Source organism: Echinops telfairi, unplaced genomic scaffold, assembly GCF_000313985.2.
Source record: "Echinops telfairi isolate 266 unplaced genomic scaffold, ASM31398v2 ScPeMD7_3;HRSCAF=10, whole genome shotgun sequence".
Lineage (NCBI taxonomy): Eukaryota > Metazoa > Chordata > Mammalia > Afrosoricida > Tenrecidae > Echinops > Echinops telfairi.
The window spans coordinates 26901992-26908487 of NW_022103899.1; the positions used below are offsets into that span (position 1 = coordinate 26901992).

The 6496-nt window shown below is 46.5% G+C and overlaps 1 protein-coding gene across 6 annotated transcripts in view; it reads right to left on the reverse strand.

Moving 5' to 3' along the window:
• The window catches only part of ORC2 (origin recognition complex subunit 2), a 56040-nt gene extending 50963 nt beyond the window's left edge, over positions 1 to 5077 (reverse strand). For 3 of the 6 annotated variants that reach the window (XM_004701530.2, XM_045295768.1, XM_045295776.1), the window contains exon 1: positions 4953 to 5077. The gene's annotated coding sequence lies outside the window, so the exon portion shown is untranslated. Of the gene's footprint in view, positions 1 to 52; positions 94 to 4460; positions 4592 to 4952 lie in introns of those variants that run through there. The other 3 variants (XM_045295789.1, XM_045295782.1, XM_045295772.1) reach the window with 2 other exon arrangements.
• Positions 5078 to 6496: the final 1419 nt, after the last annotated feature.

The following is a 6496-nucleotide window of genomic DNA, read 5'->3' on the forward strand; positions in this document are numbered from 1 at the left end:
CAAATGAAGGAGTCCATGAATATAAGAAATAAGATGAACAGTAAATTTAGACCTTGTCACGCCACAGTTGAATGCCAATGGTAAAGTCAAGAGAGCCTTCAGAAGCCTTCTTATACTGACCTAGATATGAGAGGAGGAGGAAGAAGCCAAGTTGTGAGCAGAACGGTGGCAACAGAACAACAGTCATAAAGATGACACAGGACTGCAGAGAGGCCAGGGTCTCGTTCTACTGTACAGAGGGTCCTTAAGGGTGGGAAGGGTCTCCACAGCACCCAGCAAGAACAAGCATGAGGCAGAGTCCTGGGAGGGACAGCTAAGAGCACGAACCAAAGGTTGGAAGTAGAGCCCACCTAAGAGATGTCTTAGCAGACCTGTTTTAGAAAGAACTAAGCCAGAGTGACCTAGGAAGAACAGTTCTATGGTGACCTACATATCACACTGAGGCAGAGCTGACGCAAGGCAAAGGATTTTTATGTGCTAGATGCAGTTTTATGTGCTAGATGCTTTCACATAAACATAATGTTTTATCTATCATTTATATGGCCACTACCAGTAAAACATGCTTCTGGATCATTTGTCTTGTCACGATCTATTTCCTATGCTAGAACATTCTCTTGTCTAAAAGGAGTTGTTTGCCAAGTTCTGTATTCGGCACTTTTAGGTACTCCAGCTCACAAAAATCCTCAGCCTATTTGAAGTGGGTTTTATATGAGCAATCTTGAAAAAGTTGTGGAAAAAGAGAATGAATCATTTCCATACTTTTCGAAATCTCTTTGTATATATGTTGTATATATAATTTCCCCGATTTACCAAAGTAAACTGAGGTTACATATTAAATTACCCAAATGCAGACAATTAGTAGGTATATTCAAGATGACAACCAGGTTTGGTTTATTACAAAGTTCCTGACCATTCTATTATACCACGATCCTTTCCTGATATTAAATAAAAACCTATAAACCTAAACTCTTGCTTTGACCTCTAGAAATTATCCAAAATGTTTCTAAATTTCCCAAATGGCAGTATATACTTGAAGTAACCCAAGATTTATATCCCAAACACCCCCAATACCATCGAGTCAGTTCCAATTCAGAACAGCCTTATACAAGGATTCCGAGACTGTAAATCTTTATGGGAACAGTCAGTTTCCTCTTTTTCCCCAAGGCATAGCTGGTGGGTTTGAACCACCAACCTTGTGGTCAGCAGTCTATTGCCTAACCCACAGTGCCACAACATTTATACAGTAATCTGGTTCATTCGGTTAAACATCACTCGTTCTTCACTTTAAAAGGCATGCTGATTCAACATACAGTAATCAGGTTTTTACTTCAGTACATGCAGCTCTGCTCTTGTGAGCTCCATACAGGCAATAAGCTTCCAGTGATCTCCCTCTATCCATGGTAGAGGATGGGAAGAAACTGGTCACCAGAGTGTGTTGGAGAGATGGCTATACGAGATCAAAGTGATACACTTGACTAGAACATTAAAACCTTGTCAGGTGATCCCCCTCTGATGCATGTTGGGCCTGATCTGGTTTTCAACATTTTCTGAGTTAAAAAAAATTTTTTTTTTATTAGGGTTTATCTCAGATGTAATTTGTCATTGGGTAACCCTCTTGATTTCTGTTACATATTTTTCTGTTTTCAGCACATGAAACCCAAGATTGATGAACCTATGGAGACAGCAAGCAGAATAAGGGTTCCCGGGGGTACAGGAGGAGGGGGAGAAAGGGGAGCTGATGTCAAGGAGTTCAAGAAGGAAGAGATGCTTCGAAACTGATTGTGGTAGCAAAGGTACAATACTGCTTGATATGATTGAACTATGAGATGATTGATCTGTATTAGCTCCCAATAAAATGGTTTTGTAAAAAAAAGGGGGGGGGAGGTTTACGGTACCAGCAACTCACCAGGGCAGTTCTGTCCTGTCCCACAGGGTCGCTAAGAGCCATTATCGACTCCATGGCAGTGAGTTTGTGTTTGTGTTTTTGGTGTTCTACAAGGGAGGCCTGGCAACACAGCAGCTACGCTGACACCAGATTGGCGGTGGAAGGATGAGACTTCATCTAGGAACCCCACAGGGACAGTTCTACCATGCCTTGTAGGATCGGCAGGAGTCAGAATTGACTCGATGGCAGTGGGTCTGTTTTTGTTTTATTTTGTTGTTTTTCTGGTTTGGAGTTCCCCAAAGCACCTGAAAGCAGTGGTAATGAGCAAATGCAATAAAGCAAATGATAAACTACAAATACTAATAGGAAATGTTAACTCGGAAAAATAGAAAGAACAGCAGAAAATAAAAATGGAAAGAAATTTTGTCTCTGAGCTTCTTGGCAGAGTGAAAAGGAATACAGGTCTGTAACATAATTCTCATTAGCAAAAGTTTAGTAGTTCCTCAAACAAACAAACCAAAACCCTGCCATTACCAATTGTAACTCATAAGTGGGTTTGAACCATTGACCTTGTGATCAGCAGCCTAACACATAACCCATTATGTTACATGGGGTCCTTAGTAATTTCTTCGGACGATTAAAAAAATGGCTTTAAAAGAAAATTTAAAACTAAGTATTAGAGGTCAGGTAGAACGAAGGCACACAACCTAGGCGGGCCGTAGCCGCTGGGTCGCCATGACCACGGTGACCAACGCGAGCTTGCCCGCCAGAAGAATAGGAACAAGCAGAGGGCTTGCTGCTGCTGCCTGCAAGCAGAGGGACTCGGAGATCACGCAGCAGAAGCAGAAAAAGGCAAACGAGAAGACAGAGGAACCCAGGTAGCTCGGTGGCTTCGTGTCCAACCCTCTTGCCCCCACCTGCGTGCCTGGAGCCAGTCCCACCAAAATGGCGTTCCTCCTGTAGTGCTCCCCCTGAGTCTGCAGGGGGTCCCTTTTGTGCTTCCTTCCCCTCAGGTAGCCCCTCTCCCCCTGGGCCACACCTGGGGGGTGAGGGGGTTACCCCTGCCCAGTGTTTTTTATTCCTGTGGGGCTCACTCCAAAGTATTAAACCGAGCTTTGTAATTAAAAAAAAAAAGTATTAGAGGTGATATTGTCCAAGGTAACTTTTCTATGGCATTTAAACGCTAAAAATGCTAGGATAGAGAGTCTAACACTAGTGTGTTGTTGAATTCATTTATACATGACTTTCCTTATCTAGATTTTAAAGCATTTAAATTATATAATACAGAATCACCAAATTGAATGTGACAAAATTCTTCCTTCCCCAACAGTTCCCTGAAAGACAAAAACACTTCCCAACAATCACACAATAAAATGTGTGATATTCAGTGATCACCTATGACCTTTCAAGGAGCCCTAAAGGCACAGGACAACTGCTTCTACCCAGGCTACTAACTAACCCAGGAGCTCTGAGGAGTCTTGGTCATTTGCTTCCATAAACATTAAGTTCTAGGAAGCCCTTGGGGGCAGTTCTACTCCTGTTACCCAGGTTGCATCACCGAGTCAGCACCACAGAGAGTACACAACAGTCTTGGTGCTTAGTGTGAGCCATCTCTTTTCACGGAGTTAGGGGACAAAACTCATGAGGGCCAATCGCAAAGCAATACAGCAGCACCACCATGTTCACAGCAACACGTTCTCCTTGGAAAGTAAATTTTAAGTTTCTTGCAACTTTTTAAAAAGGTAGGATGTGGATTAATGATTAAGCACCAATCTTAATATCATACCTTATACTGAGTGACCTTAGATCTCTTAAACGAGATCATGTTTTTAACCAGTATATGAAAACTCAAAGCCCAATCCACTGCCATCGAGTTAATTCTAACTTACAGAGCTAAAAACCAGAGACTCTACATAGGGTTCCCAAGACAGCATTTTTTTTTTCTTCAGGGGCACAAAGCCTCATCTTTCTCCCAAGAAGGTTGGAGGGGCTGCTGGGGGGTTTGAACCCACAGACCTATCAGTTGGCAGTCCAACACCTAACTCACAGGGCTCCTAACCTATAGCCATGGAGTAGGTTCCGACTCATAGCAACCCTATAGGACTGCGCAGAGCAGCTCCCTAGAGTTTCTGAAGCTATAAATCATTAAAGCAGAGCTGATTGCCTCATCTTTTTCCTGCGGAGTCACTGGTGGGTTCGAACTGTTGATCTTGTGGTTAGCCACCAGGGTTCCTTAAGTGTTCACTGAACGCTCGGGGTACTGATATCTTTACTTCCACGCAGATCTCTTGTACATCTTTGAGCCTCCTTCGACATCGAACCACGGCCACAAACAAAAACCAAAAGACAAAATAAAACGCACTCACTGCCATCGAGTCAATTCCGACTCATACATGACTGGCTTCCCGTGCAGTGGCTCTTTACACATAGGTGCAGGGCCAGTTGCTATCCTCCAATGGCAGTTAAGGATGGGGTGTCCGGGTGCCACTATGATTTCAACTGTAAAATGGTAAGCTATGCACCCCCCCCCCCATCCTTTTCATTTTGAAAGCTCTGCCGAAGGATCCTGGCTTACCCCCGTTTCACACCCGAGCCCAGACCCAGGGTGAGCGTTCGTTAGCAGGACCGCTGCTTTCTGTCTCGGTGACATCACAGGTGCTCACCGCGGCGCAGTCCGGGGTAGTGACCTCCCAACTCCGGCGCCCCTCTGACCTGCTGCTCTGGGGCACTTCCACCGCCAGGCAGCGGATTCCTTAGGCCAGGGAGCCCGGAGGTTAAGCTGGCGCGGGCGTCCCAGGCACTGAAGGGACACGCAGTCCTCCCAAAGGGGGCTGCTCTCGGCCGGCCACAAGCACTCAGCTGCGGACCAGCGGGCTTCTGCGCTCCGCCAGCCGAGGGTCCTGGCCGCACGAACCAGGGGGCCGCCTGGAGAGGGCGGAGCGGGAGGCGCAGGGACCCTGCTCCAGGTGCAAAAGGGAAACCCGGGGCTGGCTGGAGCTGGACTGATGTCGGAAGCCCTCAGCCAAGCAAAAAGCGAAAGCAGGCTGTCCTGTGGCCCCAAACGTACCGCTCGGTCCCGAGGGACGCCCTCCTGGCCGCCTGGCACGCGCAGCTCGTCGCCGGGCTGAGCTGGCGCCGCAGGGAAGACTGCTGCGGCCCCACTCCGGAGGGATGCGGAGGCAGAGCGGAGACACGCAGAGGACTTGAGGCCTGCAGTGGGATGGGACGCCTGCCGGCCGCACACCGAATCTCCCGCCCTGCTCAAGGGGCGGTACCCGGAAGAGCCAATCAGAGACGGAGCCCGCTGTAAGCGACGGTTCTGAGAGCCAATCAACGCCTGCCAATCCAGCCCCGCCCACAGGGGAACCTGAGGGTAAACGAATCCTGGAGCGTAAGGGTTCTGGGCCTTTCCGTTTTCCATTTCCGGGGAAGGGGTAGGAAGTGATGGTGGGAGCTGCAGAAATCAGAAGTGTTGGTTGGGGAGACCGCGGGTTAATTGCTTGCTGAATGTCTGGGGCAAACTTATTTTTATTGACTTTAAAATACCTCTCTCGCGCTCTCTTTATGTGAGATAAAACATAATGACGATTCGCGTGGGGTTTTTGTTTTGTTTTTACTGTTGAAAGGTAGGCACTTGTACAACCTCGGGATTTGGAGGGAGAGGAAAGTACCTTCTGTAAAGACAAGGGCTAGGACCACTTCAGAGCACTGAAGATAGAGATGAAATGAAACATAATTTAAAGGGATCCAAACCCATTGCCCTGTCATCGTTAGCCTATAATGCAGTAGGCAGGCCCCATAGTATTTCCAGCGTTGGAAATCTTTATCTAAGTAGACTGCCACATCTTTCTCCCACGGGCAGCTGGTGGGTTCAAACTGCATTTTGCTTAGTGGTCTTTTGTTTAGCAACTGAGTGCTTAATCACCAGCCTCCTTACATACCGTTTCCCCGAAAATAAGACTGTGTCTTAATTTTTACTTCCAAAGATGCGCTAGGTCTTATTTTCAGGGGATGTCTTATTTTTCCATGAAGAATAATATGGTACACATCTATTGTTTAATTAAAAGAGACCTCGCACTTCCTGTCTGCTCTGGCTGCAAGCAGCCAATAATGAGCCCCGAGGCGCCTGCCGCTATGGTAGAGTCCAGAGTTACGGTAGCTTGCCGGGTGTGGGGAGCTTATTTTCCGGGAGGTCTTATTTTTTTTGGGGGGGTACCTTATTTTTCAGCGAGAGGCAAAACTGTAAGTAGGTCTTATTTTCAGGAGATGTCTTACTTTCAGGGAAACGGCAGGAGTGAGGGCAGAAAAGGATATACAAGGGAAGAACTTGGTTGAGAAACAGTAGTATCCACCAACAATAAGATACTTTCCGGATTCATTCGTTGAACAAATATAGTACAAAGCCCCCTGTCCGCAGTTGAAGAATATGCAATATTGAGGAATACAGGATCTTTGTCCTCACAGTAGGAGAAAGTGAGTATTGAGCGGACATATTTATGGTGTAATCACTACAACTCATATCGGCCTTGTAGGACAGGGTAAGAACCTACTACCCCTCTGGGTCTACAAAACGGACTCTTTACGGTAGTAGAAAGCCCCATCTTTCTCCCT